This window comes from Heterocephalus glaber, unplaced genomic scaffold (genome assembly GCF_053883595.1).
Source record: "Heterocephalus glaber isolate CG9 unplaced genomic scaffold, H.glaber_assembly_v1.0 deba00001504, whole genome shotgun sequence".
Classification (NCBI taxonomy): domain Eukaryota; kingdom Metazoa; phylum Chordata; class Mammalia; order Rodentia; family Bathyergidae; genus Heterocephalus; species Heterocephalus glaber.
In genome coordinates this window covers 36604245-36625037 of record NW_028258324.1, presented here as the reverse complement: position 1 = coordinate 36625037, position 20793 = coordinate 36604245, and the positions used below count along the sequence as shown (strand labels likewise).

The 20793-nt window shown below is 37.9% G+C and overlaps 1 protein-coding gene and 1 pseudogene across 3 annotated transcripts in view; both read right to left on the bottom strand.

Annotated features, from left to right (window-relative positions):
• Window positions 1–20793, bottom strand: part of Schip1 (schwannomin interacting protein 1) — an 809964-nt gene that overhangs the window by 288800 nt on the left and 500371 nt on the right. The gene's annotated exons all lie outside the window — the stretch shown is intronic.
• LOC147825304 (ubiquitin-conjugating enzyme E2 B pseudogene) lies at window positions 954–19820 on the bottom strand (annotated as a pseudogene). Its single transcript, XR_015440908.1, has one exon. The product of XR_015440908.1 is annotated as a ubiquitin-conjugating enzyme E2 B pseudogene (transcript).

Below are 20793 nucleotides of genomic sequence, written 5' to 3'. Positions count from 1 at the left end.
ATGCTTTCGCCCTGAGGTGGGGAACAAGGGCAGATATGGTTACTCTTTATCTGTCCATTAAACTTTGAAACCTAGGCCCAAACCAAAATAGTCTGGCAATAAAATGACACAATTAGGATAGGATTGGCAAGGTAGAAGCAAAATCTTTATATGTAGATGAAATGATCATCTTCAGAGAAAATACTAAGAAATCTCTAGGAGCCCCTAGAATTTGTATTTGAATTTAGCAGGATTAGAAAACACAAGGTATATATAAAAATTCAGGCCTATGTATACTTGCTCTAAATGAAGAATTGGATATTGAAATTTAAAAGTTATGAAGGAGTACAAAGGACCTAGAGAAGTAAAAAACAAAAACCAAAAAAAACAAAACAAAACAGTGTTGAAAGACATTTAGTACCTAATTTTAAGACTTCTTCTAAAGCTACAGTAATCAAGGCAGTGTTAGTGAAAGGAAAGACATAGATCATTGGAATAAAACAGAGAATCTAGAAATAGAACCACACATGTATGGTCCACTGAGTTTTGAAAGATTATTTAAAATTAAGATTTTATAGAATATTAACTCAATTCAAGAGCCGAGGAAAAGATAGCATTTTCAGCAAACGGCACTAGAATACCTGGTATCCATCTATAAAAAATTAACCTCAACCCTTTATTTCCATACATGAAAATTACTTGAAGGGATCTATGAACCTAAATATGAAAGCCTAAAAGTATAAAACTTTAAGAAGAAATTATAAGGGAAAATGTTTATGAATGTAGGGTAGGCAAGAACTACCTAGGATCCAAAAATATGATGTGTAAAAGAACAAAATTGATAAATGAGATTCCATCAAAATTTAGAACTTTAAATGACATCTTTAAAATGAAAAGTAGTCCTTAAACAGACCATATTTACTATGCATATAACCTATGACCAGAATATATAAAGAATTCTTAGAGCTCATTAACAGACAACCCAATTAAAATGTAGACATAAGAAGATGATAAATAGCCAGTATAGCACAAGGAATGGTGTGCAATTCTAGAATCAGAAAAATACTAATCAGTACGATAACAAGATTGAATTATACACTCATTGGGGAGATGAAGTTGAAAGTTTGAAAAGCCTTGTCATAACTTTTTTTTTGTTGGATTCTCCCCCTTTACATTTAATTTGTCACACCCAGTGGATTCATTCTGCTGGGCTTCCTGGGATTGTGATCCTCATTGTCTTTTCCTAGGGTATTGTCTAAAATTTTTTCTAGTGCTGGTTTGGTATTCATGAAGTTCCTGAGGTGCTCTTTATCATGAAAGTATCTTATTTCTCCATCAATTCTGAAAGATAGTTTTGCAGAGTACATCAATCTGGGTTGGAGGCTGTTTTCCTTTAGAGCTTGAAATACATCACTCCAAGCTCTTCTTGCCTTGAAGGTTTGCATTGAGAAGTCTGCTGTGATTCTGATGGGCTTTCCTTTGTATGTGATTTGTTTCTTTTTTTTCACTGCTTGTAGGATTTTGTTCTTCTGTTGGGTTTCTGGAATCTTAACTATTTTTATGCTATGTGTAGATTTTTTTTGATTAAGGCTAGTTGGAGTCCTATATGCCTCATTTATCTGTATGTCAGGTTCTTTTCCCTTGCTTGGGAAGTTTTCTTCCATCACTTCTGTGAACAGTTTTTTTATGTCATCTGCACTCTCTCCTCTTTCTTCATTGACTCCAATCAGTCTTATGTTATTCTTCTTTCCTTTGTCTAGCAGCTGCTGGATTGATTTCTCATGTTCCCTTACAATTTTAAAGCAATTTTTCTTTTCCTGGTCACTAATTGCAATCTTATCTTGAAATTCTATCTTCACATTGGTTCATTCTGCTCTGCAGACTTTTCATGGAGTTTTAATCTCCTGGAAATCTGTTTGCATCTGTTTTATGGATTCCATTTGTTTCCTATGTTGGGATTCCATCATGTTCCTCAGATCCTCTATTTTTTTCCTCTGTGTCCTCTCTAGATTTATTAATCATGTCTTGCACCATGAGCATAATCTTTGCTGTTATCTGAGAACTTATTTCTGATTTCATTTTTCCCAGATCCTCTTTTGTTGCCAGTTCAGAGTCCAGATGGTTGAGTATCAGATTGTTCCATCTTGTTTCCCTTTGGGGTTGCTGTAGGTGATCCCGGAAGTCTGTTTTTTAGGCTTGTTTACATGCTTTCTCATTTCCACGGTGGGGGTGGGGTTGCTTCTGGTTCCCGTGCAGCTCATCTTCTCTTCCCTAGGAGCATGGAATGGTGGCGGGCGAGCCTCCTTTTGGGTGCTGGGACTTGCTCACCTTCTCTGCCCTAGGAGCATGGAATGGCGGCCTGAAGTTGGATACTTTTTAAAAGCATTTAGAAAATATTGGGTCATACTCTTTGCACTTTTAAAACTCAGCCACAATCTGACATACCATTGTGAGAATAGTGTCCTGTTAATGCTTGTCAAGTTGCCTCACATCCTTGTTTCCCTAACTCTGTGCATGCTTCTCCAAGTGGTCACTTTATTAAAGTCTCTCAAACTATCTTATTTAGAATCTGTTTCCTATTAAAGTAGTCAGTAGATACTCTAATTAAATGTTTGTGGTGGTAGAGGTATCTTTTTGAAAATAAATTTTATTTTATCCCATTCACTCCCTCAAGCTCCCTCCTCTCCCTATCTTTTGATGGAGTAAGGTCATGGTTTCCATACACACACACACACACACACACACACACACACACACACACATATATATATACATATATATGTATATATATATGTATATTATATAGGCTGGCTGGAGATAACCATGACAAACTTTTTTTTTTTTTGGTACCGGGGATTGAACTCGGGTCCTTGCACCTGCACAGCAGGAGGTGAAACCACTGAGCTAAATCCTTGGCCCCTATGACAAACTTTTTAATGGTCCAGTGTGACATGCAGAAATAAGGACAATGAAGTTGAACTAATAAAATTGAACTAATTTAACTCAGGGTACTATTTTCATTTTATATCTCTTTTATATTTATTGGGGGTTTGAAATCATCCTTGTTTGGTGATATGGATGTGTTTAAAAATTGTCTTTACCTGGCAAAGTAGAAAGTTACCAGTGAAAAGTGACTAGTCTATAAAATCTTAAAGCTGAGGCATTACTAGACCATCTATGCCATCTGTGGTGCTTATGAATACATTCTCCCAGAAAAATGTTTATAGAGACTGCCAAATTTGCTGTATTTCATGATCAGAATTACCCAGGGAGATGCATGTGAGAACATTCTATGGCAAATGTCACAGTTCTAAGCTTTCCTAGTTCATGAGGCAACTAACTGCATAGTACTCAGTGCTTTTCACTTAAAAGGTTGGACTGAGACTTGGGATTTCCAAAAAAGGGCCCTGCAGGGCAAGGCTTATATCCCAGGGTCCCACCAACCTGAGGTAGAGAACATAGGGTGGAATTATTCTGGTTATTTTTCCTGAAGAGTGAGTCCCCAGTGCCTTACTGGTAGGCTGTTCCAGTTTGTCCTCTCTGGCATCCTGTAGTTACCTACTAACCTGATCAGGGTGATAAGAATAGTTGTTCTCTATTAAAGGACTCTAATTGATTATTAAAATTAACTTTAATTTTCCAATTTGGCAAACTGTACTTCAAAACTTAGTACAGTTAAAACTATTGGTTTTCTACCCATGTGATTACATAAGTGGGTTGACTGCTTTTTTATGTCCTGACTAGTTAAGTTTTTATGCTTATCCTCAATGTAGACTGTTTGCTAGACCTACTACTGCCATGGACTATTTAGTGACTTTGTCCAAATCCGAAACTCCTCAGAAACCCAGTTCCCTTTTCTTCAAGGATTATGGGCTTGGTCAGAAAGATCTCTACCCTTCCAATTCTAAAGGTCTAAGATCAACTTACCTCTGAGTTCCTTCAGGAGTTCAAAACTAGTTACAAACCTATAAATCAATTACTGGGATTTTAATTCATTTTGCAAGCATTTCAATACTCTGTGCATGTGTTACTGTGAAATTTAATTTGGCAGATTAGTAATATATCTGATTAAAATTCTTGTCAAAAAGATGTTGTTCCCTGAAGCCCTGCATTCATTGTTTTTACCCTCTTTCTAATCCCTCATCCTTTAAAATCTTATCTCTTATTGTGGAACTAAAGATTTTCGCTTCAATGAAATTTTGACACTACTAGCATAGGCCTCCCTGCTGGAGCATTTTGGAGGGATCCTCTTGGTGGATGTTTTGTTCACTTGTCCCTTGAATATTTTTGTTTAATAGGAGAGGAAAAAAATTGTATTAATTCAGTGGCTCTGCTACCAAATGTCAATGGAAAATTTCTAAGTCAAGGAGAAGCTTATTCTTGTTTTATAATTTGATCATTTTAATGTTTTTTGTTACTTTGGATCATTTCTGGAACATTAACTGTCTTTATTTATACCATGTTTAAATAATCTCATGGAAAACTGTAATGTTAAAAATCTTATTCTCTGGATCTGGATCCATTATAATGAGAAATAGAAATGATTGATTTGCCTGCATTTACCATCATGGTAAGATCATAATGAACTTCAGTTGCTGATTTACCTAAACAACTTCCCTGTTTTTCTGTGCACAAGCTTGAGCAGTGCTCTATTATCTGCCTTCATTTATTTCAGTGTCCCCAACCTCAGCATAGTGTTGGCACAAAGGAGGCTCAGCAATGCTGGTTAAATGAGTGATCACACTGGTTTTTCCACATCATGATGTTGCCCACTTGTGACAGAGTTCCCTGTATAAAGGACATCAAGAGAGAGAGAGACTAATTCATCTAAGTGATTTTCTTGTGTCCCCAGACTATCCCTACTCAAGAAAAGATATTACAGGCACCATCAGAGAATGTGCCTGGAATTCTTAGGCTGCCTAGAATTTCATTAGGAACACAGGGACAGGGGAAGTCAGAAAAAAGACAAAGACAGATGTTAGTTTATTATTACATTTCACTCAGACGCATCAGGATCATTGCCAAGAAATGAGTCACAAAAAATGCAATGTTACATTTACATTTTAGGTAACTCTGTCCCCTCTCTCAACTCTGTATGAGATTAAGGGGCTGTAGATATTGGATAGGGCTGAAAATGAAAGGTCTACTACCCAGAATATATAAAGAATTTTTAAAAAATCAGACCTCCCAAATTTAAAGACCAAACCCCAAAATGGGCATCTGAAATTAGCAGACATTTCTCAGACAAAGAAGTAGAAACAGGATATTTCTTAAAACAAGATAAAGGCTTTCCACTATCCAAACCTTGGTTTTTTATTTTGATCTGATTTAGAACAAAATAAAATAAGGTCTACATAATCTAAATAAAGATAGCTTCTATTTTACATATTTTGTACTTTGTATTTACACTTTAATGCTACTTGATTTCCACAATAAAGTCATATGGTAAGTATTGGGCTGGTAATGTTTCCCCCATTTTATAGATATTATGGCTTTGATTAAAAATCTCCCCAAGCAGAGACTTTTGGAAAAAGTGATTGGATCATGAGGGCACTAACCTCATCAATGGATTAGTCCACTGATGAGTTCATTAGCTGAATCATCTGTTAGGAGGCAGGGCCTAGTTGAAGGAAATACGTCACTAGGGACATGTCTTTCAAGGCTATATATTTTTTCTGAGTCTCTTGCTCACTCTTTCCTTCCCGGTTGCCATAGGGCAATTTTCCTCTGCCAGACCCTTCCACCATGCTATTTCTACCTGAGAGACAGCCAACCATGGGCTGAAACCTTTGAAACTGAATCAAAATAAACTTCTCCTTTAAATTGTGTATGTTAGGTACTTTTGTTCCAGCAACAGAAAAATGACCAACAAAATAGAGTAGGAAACTGAACTGACGGTGGTTCAGGAAAATCAAAGTAGGTTAGGAAAGGACTCATCAAGACCTCAACTCAAGTTCTTAAACTCAAGCCTACAGATCTTTTCCACTCTGCATAAAACCTGACTCGGTTTTTGGATTCCGGTTTGTGTTGAGTGTAGTTTGTCCTGAGGAGAGATCAGTTCAGTTCAGTTTAGTTTAGTGAAGAACAACTGAATGCCATACATTTTCATGGGAGATACTGATCTCATTACAAGGATATTCATTAATGCTCAGAAATCTAAAATTTTCATCTCGATGGTACAGGTGACCATGGGCTGATGCAGAACTCTGACCAATGTCTCATGCCTTGGGACCTAGTTTTGCATGACTCCTGAAGGGAAGGGATCTGCCCAGGTCCAGATATTGGTAGTCTACCTTATTTTTCCCCTGGCTCCCCTTCTGTATGCTCCCTCAGCTTCTGTGGCTTGAGCTCCCTCAGCTTCTGTGGCTTGAACTCCCTCATCTGGTCATTTCTTAGGACCTATTTATCTTCTTTCCTCCCACCACAAGAGTTTAGCACCTCAGTGTGAATTTAGGTCAGTTGTTCAGCTCTCCCAGATCTTGTCCATTTTACTCTGTGCATAGAAAGCCCTTTAGATATGAGTTGTTTGACTGTGAGCCTCATCCTCTCTGAGCCTTAGATTATTCTGTGAAGCAGGGATAATTACACATCTCTGGGGTTGAAGGACCTCCAGGTGCTCCTTCAGATCTGCTTTTCTCTCTTTTCCACCCCGCTGTGGGAGACCTATGAATACAATTCCCTGACCCCTGTCTTCTGTTTTTTGTTTTTGTGTTTTAGCTAACAAGGAGTACCAATAGAAATTGGGGGATAGGAGGAGAAAATTCCATACTGAGTCACTCCTTCTGTGCTGCAAAACTCCATACCAGGTCATACTCCCTGTCAGACAGGACTACATATACAACTACCTTCTTTGATTTCTGTTTTCCATTTTGAATTCTTTCCCTTGCCTAGGCTTAGGAGTAAGGATGTCCCACACTTTTGCTAGACCTAGAATATTGCACTTGAACCCTGCTCCATATATTTGTAAATAATGTCTTTACCAAAATCTTCCCCTTGTTATTAGTTTAAATCTTTCATCTGTTTCCTGCCAGGAAGTGCAATTGTAAGCATTATATAAGAATGAATTTGTAAGATACACACAGAATCCCTGGTATATGTAAAATGGATGTCATTTCCTTTCTTAGTCCACCCTCTTTGAACTTCTATCCTTTTAAATCTTATCTCTGATTATGGAGCAAAAGGCTTTAGTCTTATTTAAATTTCAAATACTGAAGCAAGTTGATGGATTCCCTTTGAAGTTCATGAACCTTACATGATGCTCTGAAGTTTTTCATGTGGCCCACTGTCTGCATAGTCTGTACTTGGCTTTGCCATGGAAGCAGGAGTAACCTTCACTGAATAATTAGAGAGCAACCCTGGATGATTTATGTAGGCTCTTCCTCAATTTCTTGAATTAACAGCCATGGACATCTGTCTGTCCATTTTGAAGACAGCTGGAGAGGCAGGAGCTCAGTAGCCATGAGAATTGCTCCACTCCATGCCTGCCAGCTAAAGAACACTTGGTCAGCACATCAGGGTCTGCCCTCTCTGGACTAGTACTGAGGGACACTTTTTCATGCATACCATTCTCTCCACTAACAAACTTTGCCTCCACCAGTGACTGAATTTCATTTGTTCTGTCACTGACTGGGTCATCGAAGTAGTTTCCATTGAATTTATGGCAGATGCTGGCCAAAGAACTCTTCAGAAATTGGGAGATATGGGGCATTTTCAGAGAATTAGGCTTTGGAGCTCACTTTAAGAGAATTAGGCTCTGAGTCTACACAGAATTGGAGAACTGACATTCCCCCATTTTTCATCTCTATGGATGTTACAACACAACAGCCAATTAAGCAAACAGCTAGGCTTCCTACTTTATCAGGCACTGCTTCCAGCATCGTAGGACCTAGATGACTGAATAATTTGTGTATTTGGGGTAAACATATTTCAGAAATAAATGCACTCACCCATCTGAGTCTATATTCAGAAATAAAATCATGGTTAAATATAGAAGCAATTGGTTTCCCTCTGAAGATGTTGGCATTAAGCTTTCTAGAGATGGGCATCATAGCTTTCCATAATTAAGTGATGTTCAGGATTCATAGTACATAGATTTCTGCACTACTTGTGATGGACACAGAACACTGGATGGGTAGTTTATTGGAAGCCAGGCTCTTAGAAATATTATATGTTAGTGTAGGAGTCACTTTGGCTATAATTTCAATTATCATATGCTACGGAATAGGCTGAGTCCAGTATTTTCATTACTAACTTTTTTTCAATTAGCTTTGCTTTATCTTAGCAGGTGAACATGTCTTATTGTCACTCAGTGTCAGAACGCAATTAACCCACTGATGTAACAAGAGAAAAAATGCTCAAAGACAAAGCAAACACACTCAGGAAAAATTACTTGGTGATTTTCTCTTCTTAATTTCCCAGCCATAAAGCCTGCCTCTAGGTTTTATTTAGCCACTTTCCTTTTTTATTTTTTATTTTTAATGAATTGCCATTTCTTCAGCCTTGTACACACAGGAGGTTGTGACTCTTAACTTATCCTTTAACAAAGAGATGGAGGCTGCTGCATCCTGTGTCTACAACCTTCTGGTAGTATGTCAGGGCTCCTTTCCCACACAGGGACAGCTAGGGGTCAGCAGAGGGCAATACCCTGAGTAACTCAAAGTGATTTTGTGAATAGTCTTGGAGTTTTCTGCACCCCACCTCCTACTGTGCAGGTGAATAAAGGTGGGGCAATGGGAGAGATGCTGCAGAGGCCAGAACAGCCCCAGCTGGGGGTGGACAGAGGCTGACAGCAGGTCAGCTTTGCTGAGCAAGGAGCTCCGGAAGCAGCCCTCTGGCTTTTGCCCTACACCACTTCACAAACATCTGGAAAAGAAATAAAGAAAGTGCCCAGAAACACTCTATACAAGCTCTCACAACATAACCATGCACCTTGCCATCGTCACTCTTGGTGAGAAGGGCACATTTCCAAACATGTTTTTTTTCCTCAGATCTCTTCACCCAGATAGGGAGGTGGGGAAAAGAGTCAGGGTCTCTCTGTCCAGGGGGGCCTTCATTTCTCTTTGCTTTGCATTGGATCACCTGATCTTCCTAGTGAGGTCCCTCTGGGACATCTAGTTGTTCCACTATCTCTCTCTCTCTCTCTCTTTTTTCCAGTACCCGGGATTGAACTCAGAACCTTGTGTTTTGAGGCAAGTGTGGCATCACTGAGCTAAATCTCCACCCACTATCTCTTCATCTGAAGGGATATCTTGGATGAGGCCCTGGAGGTCCACAGAGGTCAAACCACATTCCCAGGTTTACATAGCTGGATGGTAAAACAGACAGCTTGTTCCAGACTTTCCACTCTACATGCGCGTGTGCGCACACGTATGTTCAGGGCTTGGTATATTCTGGGGTAGAGTAATGGACACTAGGGAATGGGGACCTACATTCAGATTAGACCTCTGGGCAGGCTGGGCATTGGACTTGGGGTCCTACAGAAACTTATCCATTACCAAAGGCTAACACTGTCTTTCCCCCAAAATAAGAAAAATAACTCATAACAATCCACCTCTGCTTGCAACCGAGCAAGAGAACAGTGATGGCAGGTAAGGCAAGGATAAGTGATTGGGGCTGGCATTTTTAACCTCTAGTTTCCAAGGCTGATAATTTTCCAGCTAGGTCTTATTTTGGGGGACACACAGCATTCATCAGCTAAAGGGAGGGAGCCCATAAGGAAGATAGCCTGATTGTCCAGGAGGGGCTCTTCTTTGCTGAGAACCCTCTAGCATGTCCTTTCCTAACTCCAAAGTCAGGGTAAGTGCCTCTCTGTGATTCTACTTAGGCATCTACCCTGATATACTGAATTTGCTTGTCTTCTTTAATTGATTCATATTAATGCTAATACTTATTGATCATTTACTATGTGTCAAAATCTCTTCTAAATCTCTAGCTTACTGTCTCCTTTAATTATCAAAAAGTCCTATAAGGAGATTACTATTATTCTTATTCTACAGATGAGGAAAGGGAGGCTGCCACATAAGATAAAAATTTTGCTTAAGGGCATATGTCCAAAACCTGATAAAACTTGAACCTCCTTCTCTCTCATTTCAGGGCAGAGCTTTTAGCATAATAAATAATAACTGTTAGTCTGTTTTGTCCATTTTGCTTTTCCAAGGTCAGGCAAGGTCATACACTCTGGAAGAACAGGGACTCTTGTAGAGACTGTGTTTGCCACTTAGATGAGCACAACTACACACTCAACAACCACCCTTTATTTCTTCTCTATTCATTTAGTTCTACATATATTGAGCATCACTTAGGTAGTATAGGCCATGGCTTGTATTATGAGGATGGTTTTGTACAAAATGTTAAATAAAGTAGAGGGAGCTACAAACTTCCTGGGTAGCAAGAAAAGAGTTCACAGAGAACAAAGCATTGGACATGTGTCCTAGAGGGCAGGCATGCTCCAGGTGCAGAGAGCTAAGGGCAGGCAAGAGGAATAGTATGTCAAAAGTGTGGTGGTAGGTAAGGTTAGCAGAAAAGATAGACTTGGTGTTGTTGTAGGGTAGGAGATTTATGGAAGGGATTTTAAGAACAAGGAGGGGAAAGAAGAGAAAAAGTCCAAATGGAAAGGGTCTTGATTTGTATGCATTTTTTTTTTTTCTGGTACTGGGGATCAAACTCAGCTCCTTGCCTTTGCTGGGCAGGCGACGGAACACTGAGCTAAATTCCCAGGCCAAAATATCGGGGTTTTTTTGGTACCAGAGATGGAACTTGGGACCTTGCGCTTGTGAGGCAGGTGTCGGAAGGGTCTTGATTTGTGTTAAGAAGTTTGGAAAGCTTATCTAAATTAAAATTTATGGTGCAGAATAGAATTATTAATTCTTTGAAAAGTTTTTTTTAAAACCTTATAACTTGAGGGTTACAAACAGAACACTATTTATAACACAAAACATTGAAACCAGGATATTTTCCGTTTTGATAATTGCTTTCTGGACCTATGGTTCCACTGCTTTTTCTATTACACTCTAGTGTTTAATGTTGCAATGCATTATGGTAGTTCTAGTTTAAATATTTTACCATTATCTAACAGAATACAGCCAGGCACCTTTGTTTCTATTGTCTTCTCTATATCTACCTGCCAAAGTAAGATATGCTTTTATTGTTCCTGAAAATCACCAAATTAATCCTGCTCCAATTAGCAGAATTCCTTTAGTGAAGTTGGAACTATGAAAATGAAACAAATTAAAAAATTTCTCAGAATTCTGCTTTCAATAGAATTTGATTAGCATCTTTATTGGGGCCTCAGTTATTAAAATGTCTGTAAGACAGGAAACTCATCAAAAGACAGAAACTCATCCATTATCAAAAGCTAATATTAATTAGCTAGAATTCAACCATATGGCCCAGAGAACTGCACTGAAGGATTCTCACACATAACTTGCTCAGCTGAAAGCTCAAAAGAAGCCCATCTCTCTCTTAAAGAGAATTCCAGGCCCAGGGATTTAGCTCACTGGCATAGCACCTGCCTGGCAAGCGCGAGGTCCTGAGTTTGAACCCTGGTACCAAAAAAGAAAAAAAAAGAGAGAATTCTACTTTCCTATACTCTAGTGTCTTTTTTTTTAGATATAAGAGATTCGTGCCAATCTCATAACTAGGTAGTTACCTTTCTGTCTTTTGAGTTTCAGGGTATCTAATTAGAACCTCCCTGGGTCGTAAACAAAGTAGACAATAGGGGGATAGGAAAAAGACTGTAGCCACTGGACACTGAAAGATAACTTCCTCACATCTAAAGCCGAAAGGGAAAGGGTTCTGGTAGCAGAGCTTATTGGAAATTACAGATTTTTATGGACACTGTCTATTCAGAAAGTCAAAGCAACAGGAAGTAGAGAGGAGATAAGGTCTCATTTTAATCCAGCAGAACAAGATAAGATACGAGATAAGATACAAGATAGTGGGTAAGGGACAGTAATGAGACACATCTACCTGTTTTTACCGTAGATATGAGAAAGGATTTTGATTCACTTCCAAGCAGACAGAAAGCTGGGCCAAGAGTAATCCATACATAATTTCTATCAGCAAATAGTAAGCCAGGATCTAGGAACCAGAAGAAAACTTTAGAATATCATTTGGGGTTGTTAGTAGGGTACAAAAATGAATAACTTTTAAGATATTAGAACAGAAACTATGAGGAGATACTATTTTAAAAAGAAAATAGGCTCTGATGAAAAGAGATATGGGCAAAACAAGTCAAGATTGCAAGAAAGTAAGAATGCCATGGCAGAAAGAAAATTCATATTAGGAAGAGTAAAATAGAGTCAAAATGAAAAGATCAAATCCTAGACAAATTTGGGAAGTGTCCCCAGGATGCACATGAAAGGAAAAAGGAGATAAAAATGATGAGAGAGAAAATGAGAAATCTAGAGGATAGGAATTGGAGCCGCCTCCTAAAATTCGTGTGTTCTTGAGACTAAACTCATGAGAATTAGAAATAAAGAAACCATTAAATTCATCAGTAAAGACACCTTCCTAAGCTAAATGCTTTAGGTATGTAAGTGATACACTGAGAGAGGGAGATTGAGCACATAGCAGAAAAAGATGGTATGAGGGCAGGTAGGGACACTACTATAGATGAATGGTAGGGATCTACTGGTTTGATTTTTTCATGCATTGGACCAGGAGACAAAGAATGTGTGGACTAGGTTAAGGTTTGACTTCTCAATGTGAGAGGGTTGTATTAAACTCTAAGACATGTCAGAGTCAGTGAGCCTTTGGCTTGACCCAGTTCTTAGACCTGGAGGTTGGTCATCTATATGCCTACCTTTCACTTCCACCATGGCCACCTCTGCCTTGGCAAAGTGTGGGCCTTCTCATTCTAGGGTTGCCAGATTTAGTAAATAAAAGTACAGTATTTCTAATTAAACCTGAATTTAAAATAAACAAATGGGGGCATATATACACTAAAGAATAATTTGTTAATTTGAAATTCACATTTGAAATTCTGTATTTTATCTGGCAATCCTATTCCTTCACCTACTCTGACTTTTTCCTAACATATGTCCTTGCTTCCTTATATTTGAAGGTTTCTGGTTCACTTGATATTTTAGCTAACATTAAGTGCAAAAATTCTACCATGGAGTGAGGTAGGATATCACCCAGTAAACATTAACTATGTACCAGTTTATTTTATACCATATTCCCTTTTGTCTGAGTTCCTATGCAGGCCTTTATATTATTTCTAATTTTGTTCTAACATTTTCCAAAGTCTGTTATTAGAATACACACTCTTGTTTAATAGAATGATCATTACACATGTATAAAACTTATCGAAAGAAACTGACATCAATTAAAAAATATGTATACTTGCATATCAAGTATTTTGGAAAAATGTCTCTAAAATAGTAACAGTAATTACCTCTGAATAATAAGATTTTGCAGTGATAGTTTCTTATCTATGCTTTTCTAGGTTTTTAGAGTGTCAACATGACAGTGTAACATTTCATCAAATAATAGATACTTTCATTTTAAGAAGCCTATTGTATTTTAAAAATAGCACCTGCATCAAAAGTTGTAGTAGTAGCTCTTAAACTTAGTTGTACCTAAGAATCACCTGAGAAGTTCCTAAAAATTACAGATTCCTTTCAGGGTTTCATCTCTGAGCAAATGAATCAGAATCTCTAGCAATGGGTCCAGAAATACATATATTTTGCACTGAAGTTATGTATTTTAACAGCTTTACATGTAATATTCACATATAAAAACTTTTAAGTGCTCTTCTCCAATTTAAAAACCTAAAGAATTCAAAAACAAGGCATTCAGTATTTGAAAAAAGTACAGATTTATAAAATGTGTATATTCTGTTATGAAAACTCCACACCAACATTAAACACTTGGAAAAAAATACAAACAGGATATATTACACATTTATGCAGCAATAACTTAGTTCACACCATGCAATAAAAAGTACATTAATCAAGATACACAAACTTTTGTAGGTTCTAAATGAAGGACTCTCTTTTTCTTTTTTTCTTTTGCAGAATCCTTAAAACTTGTAGCACTTAAAATTTGTTAGCCTTTCTACTGGGAGGCAAATTATACACAACAATGAAGAGAAAGATGAACAGACCACTTGTCTATTATGAATCATTCCAGCTTTGTTCCACAATGGTGAAAACTCTCTTTTCATATTCTTGCTTGTTTTCCTGATAAAGCTGTGCTGACTAGCTACTGGCTGGACTATTTGGATTCAGTTCATCTAGCAGAGACTGGATTAATGTTAGATAGAAAATACATGTTATGTTGGACTCCATTGATTTTGAAGGGTATATAAACATATGCTACCATCAGCATACACATTTGGATGAAACATTTTGAATAAAAACCTAACTGTTGGTGGTTTATTTGTATATTCTTCAGAAAAGTCTATTACTAGTTTGAATGTACCATCTTCAAATGATGTCCCTTCTGGTCCAAATATAACTGGATTCCACTGCATGATGTTTTCAGATGGTGCACCACTGACACCCACCGGTGGGTCTTCTTGCAATCACTTGAAATCCCACGTGAGTCTCCTCCGCGCCAGGGTCCACATGCTCCCCAGCTGCCTCGCGGTCAGTTTTATGGGTCTGGTTTCATTTGAAGATCTGTGTCAGTCCATGGCTTTGCCTAGCATAGGGCATCCTCCTCCTTGTCAAGAAATATGAGGGCACGATCTTCAGTGGATTTCCTTGGGTGGTTGGTTATCACTCTTTTTTGACTTCCTGCCATAGCAGTGCTACTCTCCCATAGCTGAAGTAGCTTCCGGTTCTTCTCACTTTCCCTTCCGGGTCAGGACCCCCTATATTTTTGATAAAGCTCCTTGGTGGTTCTGATGGGGCTATAGCAGCATTTGCCCTTGGGCTGTCATTCAGGAGCAAGGGACTTAAACAGCTCAGATCCCAGGGTGAGGAGAGGAGCTCCCTCTTTGCTGACATGGGTGTGATAGCCCTAAGGAGGATAAATAACCACCTTTCTAAAGTTATGTGCAGTCAAGTAAGTTTCTCAAATGCTGTTGGGCTTCTCTGCTTATTTTGATCAAAGTTACTGAAATCTTTTAAAGCAACTGTTTGCAATCTGTGATGGAAGGGCTTTAAGCCTCATTAACCCCACTGAAGACAGCAACCAGGGGATCTACAGAGGAAAGTCTTGAACCATCCTTAGCCCACAGTGAAAATGGGAAATTCCTTGCTTCAACCAATTCAAGAGCAGAGGCAGGATGTGATAAAGTAAGTTGGAACCATCCTAGGTAAGGAGGAGGCTGCAACTTATAGAATCTTCAGGGGATCTACTGAGATACCATCTGTTTACAAAAATTTATCTTTACATGATAACAAATGTCTTCTCCAAATAGCATTTAATAGATTAAGACAGAAGCAAGAGGGAAGAACAGAGTTGAAGGACTTATTAGAATGGTTAAGCATTAATTAAATTTGCATTCTTTTAGCATTCTTTCCATTCTGGGCAAAGTTTTTTTTTTTTTTAAATTTACTTTTATCTCTAGATCCTGATTAGTTATGGACATTAGAGTCCAATCACTGAGGCTAAAGTGTTTTATCCTTTCAGCCTCACACTTAGAGAAAAAAGGCATAGCCCAGCAAGCTTCGACTTTTCTTCCCATTGCTGCTCTTTATCTTTCTGGGGAAGGAAAAGGGATGTTTGGAGACACAGACATTCCTGTGGCCAAAAGTACCCAGAAACAAAAGTCCTTATCATTCAGTTTTCTTTATTTGATCCCCTACACATTGTTTCAACTATAAAACCTCAGGTTTTTTTGACAGACAGTTGAGGAAAAAACCAAAGATTTAATTCTTTTCTGGGATTTCAAGGGACTGTTTAGTTATCTTAGAGGGGAATAGAAAAGCTAGAAGGAAACTTTCACTATTGGCTATCTATCCATCCATGGGCCTGTCCATCCATTTGTCCATTCATGCACTCTCTGTCTGGTAACATTATGCAGGGCATGGGGTAGGTAGAGATGACGAGTAGGAAATAGCGTCCTTTTAAAGATTAAAATTCAAGGGTCTATTTTGTCATGGTTATTAATTAAGCATGTCTAAGTGCAGGCATTCCAGAGACTGTGCAGCCACAGCACCTCACAATTTGGCTCCTTTTTGAGCTCATGTGACTGGGCAGCAAAGTGTCCCAACTGGAGAGAGAAGCAATGAGGACAGTCATGTGTTGAGGTAGGTAGCAGGGAAGATATAAATACAAAACATTGTAAGAAAACATTCTAACTGTTAATGCATAGGTCTAACTCATTAACCTTGGAATGGTTAATTTGATATTATGTAGCCATCAGGAGCTATACTGTAAGTCAGATTCCCAAATTCAAATGCTATCTTTTCCATACACTTTCTATATAATATTGGGAAAAATATTAACCTTCCAGGTCCTGGGTTTCTCATTTATAAAGAAGGGTAAATGTGGTATCTAACTCATAATCTTTTTAGGAAAGTTAAATAAGTTAAAATACACTTATGTTGTAGCTCAGAAATCACAATTTGAAAGACAAAAACAATCAAACAATGAATTTGCACAAATATTTCTGACTTCTGCCCAACTTCATTTCTGAACCTCTTCTGTACCTTTTACCTCTATCCTTCTGAGTAGCACACACCTGGATTCACGGGACACCACAAAGAGGGTGGTAAGTAAATTAGTTATAAAAAAGGATTCTTCTGTGTAGGAAGATTAAAGATTACCAAGTTGTCTCTGGAACAGTGCTTCTTTCCCTTTTAGAGCCAGGAATTCCTTTGAGTATTCATCTATTTACCAATTAATTACTTAGTAAATGCCTACTATGTGCTAAACATTATTTTATGCACTCAGAGAACAAAACAGGATTATTGTTTTGTGGAGCTCATACTTTTGTGGGCAGTGGAAATAGAGAATTAGCAAAAAGCACAACACACAGGTAAATTATCTAACATGTAAGAGATAATACATGTGTAAGAAAGATAAAAAGAGGAGGGGAAAGGGGTTCAGGAGTGCTTTTGGGGGTAGAATGGAACATAATTTAATGTAAAATAGGATGCTGGGGCAAAACTCATTGAGAAGATAACTTTGAGATAAGGATATGAAGTAAGTAAGGGAGTTGGCTGCACACATCTGAAGAGGAGCAAGCATTTGAAATTCAAGTTTAGTGCCAAGGTTGTAAGGGAGGGCATGGCTGGGGCATGGCGAGCAGATCAGTGTGGCTGGAGCTGAACCAGGCAGGGAGAAGTAGGAGAGGAGGGCAGACAACCTGAGGAGAGCTGTCTATCCTTTCTTTGGAGTACTGATTCCCAAACTTGAGCATGCATTAGGGCTTATGAAAACACAGGCAATGGTGCCTCCACCTCCAGAGTTTCTAACATTTCTAACCAATTCCCAGGTGATGATGATGCTATTAGTCTGGCATTACACTGTGAGGACTTCTAATCTAGAGTACAGTTATAGTATTTTACATAGAATTTGATGGTGTTCTTAGGCTCCTAAACTGTCCCAGGCCATGATTTAGAAATCAGGTTCTAGGGTACATTAGACTAGATCAGCATTCATGAGTCACCCTGAAGGTCCTGTATCTACCTCATCTTCCCAGGCGAGTGGAGAGAGAGCATGATTCTTGACCTCAGACTTAGGGTAGGCTGGACAAAATAGTTCTGATTTAATTTAATGGTCACAATGGTGGCTCTTTGGCTTTGTTATAAATAAATTTTATTCTATTCACTGAATGAGAATTTGTTGAGTACTTTGTGACAAACACAAATTGGGGCCTCTTGAAAGATAATGTTAAGAACACAAAAGCCCTGCTGAGCACATAATTGGCTTGACTTATTACCTTCTGCAAAAGCACATGGCTTGTCCAAGTCTCAGGAGGGGACAATGAAACACCCGGAGTGCCATAGCATATCCTTATCAGGATGGTACTCATAAGTTAAGGAAAAGAAGGCAGAAAATCCTTAGATGTCTAAATAATAATAGAGTTGTGTGACCGTGTTTAAAGAGAAGCTGGAGTGGTATTCAAAAAATCCAAAATGGCCTGGCAAGTACTGTTGTGAAGAGACAGCATGAAGAATATTAAATGGAAAACAGGAAAATGTGAAATCCAGAATCAGATAACTTAATCATTGCAGCATGAGGTCTGAATTATGTGTAACCTACTTTGTATTTACTTGGTTTTGCAAATTAGATCGAGTTTGATCTATAGCTTGGACATGGACAATTATGCATCACTGGGACACCTCAGAAAAGAGGCATTCAGCAAGAGAATAAAGAGGCTCTTGGCATGTTAAGAATGCAAATAATGAGGACATAGACATGCTCCAGTAGGTGAGAAAGGACAACTGGGCAATTATTAAAAACATGCACAAACTAATGTAATCACTTCCTTATGACATGTACTGTTTCTACCACTGAGAAGCTGAGCAGCTAAAACCATTCATTGACTCAGAGATACTGATTGCTGTGTATGACTGATTAAGGAATACTAAGCCTTAGGGAGACTTAAATTATAAAGCAGTCCCTCATATTTTAAAGCAATTACCTAGTCATTTCCAGATATGTGTTTCCATTTTTCTTTTCTTTCTTATGCTCAGGGTTTGGAGACAGCTTCCTTTTTCAGTTGAAGTCAAGGTGACTACATACTATCTATTTTAGATAAGTCCACATCTCATATAAATGGCTGTAATGTTTAGCTGCTACTGTATTTATCAAAAGAAATAGTGAAACATTACTTTTATGATTGTGTACATTTTATAAAGGCATTATCACAAGAGTATAATTCTTTAAAGTTTTGTGCAATAAATTAGACAACTTTGTGAGTGTGAAATATTCACATATTGGAAATCAGATTGTTGATTGGGAAAAGTTACTAGACTCAGGGTTATGAGTTGGAGTTGGGTTAGAGTCTATGCTGTGTTTTCTCCTTTCTTTTTTTGGGGGGGAGCACTGGGGATCGAACTTGGGACCTTGCTGCTTGCGAGGCAGGCAGCGGAACTACTGAGCTAAATCCCTAGCTTTGCTGTGTTTTCTTGCTGGGTAGTCTTGGGAAAGTCACTTATATATCCCAAGTGATATGCACAATCATTCCAATTAAGGAGGTGCTGAAAAATCAAATGCTATCACTTATGCAGATGTGTTTTTAAATCCCAAATGGCTGTATAAAAGTTTGATATTGGTATAATCTTATTGGAGGATCAAATTTTTCATATCAGAGGATCAAATTTTTCATATTGCTGGAGGATACAAAAACTTAAATTAGTGAACTGTTTACACATCAACAAAACATTGTATTAAGAGTAATAATTGAGTTAACCAGTTGGAAGATGTGGTTAAAACTGACTATAGGGCCCTCTATCAGAAAACAACAATATATTTTTTAAATAACATAATGCTGGCCACTTCATTCTTAGTATTTGTTGACACAAGTAATTCAGAGTTAAGGTCTTACTTAAGCTAACACAGTATATAACTCTAAATAGAACCCTTATTTCTGAATTTACAAATTCTTATTTCATCATACTGCAATATTATTCAGACTAGTATAGTTAAAAATATCTAGATCACAGACTGAATTTTGACTCTGCATCTGGAGTTTGACTTCACAAATTATACTCAAAATATTTTAAAATATAAGGGTAAATATTATGCAAATATGATCAACAGTTCAGTTTTAATTTATATATTAAAATAATTATTTCTCCAACTTGTGAAGGTTTTTTTTGAGAGAAAACTCAACTCTTCTATAATATTTTCTGTATAAACACAAGTTCATATAAAATAAAAGGGCTGGGGATTTAGCTCAGTGGTTCTGTCACCCGACTCACAAGCGCAAGGTCCCGAGTTTGATCCCTGGTATCCCCCCATATATATATATATATATATATATATATATGAATAAATAAGCCCTATATCAATAAATTTTGTTGTAGCACAAATAATTTTTCTTTTCTTTTCTTTTTTTTTGTACCGGGGATTGAACAAATAATTTTTAAAAGCTTAAACCTTTTGGCTTGGGGCTTTTCCTTGTTGGTACAGTAATTACCTAGCAAGCTCGAGGCCCTGGATTTGATCTCAGTACTACACACACAAAGAAAAACAAACAATAGCAACTACTGCAAATTAAAGATTTTATTTTGAGATAATTGTAGGTTCACATTCATGGATCTATCTATATGTTTATCTCTGACAATTTCACATAGACTTCCTTACTATAGCTATGTCTTGAAATTGAGTAGACTTTATTTTTCCTTTAAAAAATTATTTTATTTTAGGTATTTGAGTTCCTTTTCCTTTCCATATAAATCTAGAGTTATCCTCTAAGCGAGAATCTGAGTCCAGGCTCCTTATAAGGTTCCTCTGATATTATGGGGGACAGGGGACACTAGCTACCAGTTGGCAGAGATGACAGAACCAGCATCTTATTGGCTTTCTCTAACACTACACTGGCCTTAGGATGAGGCACTGGGCCTCAAGGCTTGGAAGTCTAGATGCATTCAGCTTTGACTGGCACAGACAGGCATGGGGGAGGGTCACAAGGATCTTCACTAGTGTTAGCTGGAGTAGAGTAGTTATTGTGTGAAAGTTTTCTGTCTTAAGGCAGTACCTTGCTTTTCCTTTAGGGAGAGAGAGAGAGGGACGTTTTGCTGAGACTTCTTTGCACCCATTGGTGTTTTAGGGCTGTCAGCTTCTTCAGGCCCACATCTGGGATATATAGGACTAAATGAAAACCCAATAAACATAACACTGTGTCATTCTGTGAATTCTGAGGTCCCTAGCCATTCTACTTTCTTTTCTCTGTTTTATAGAAAATGT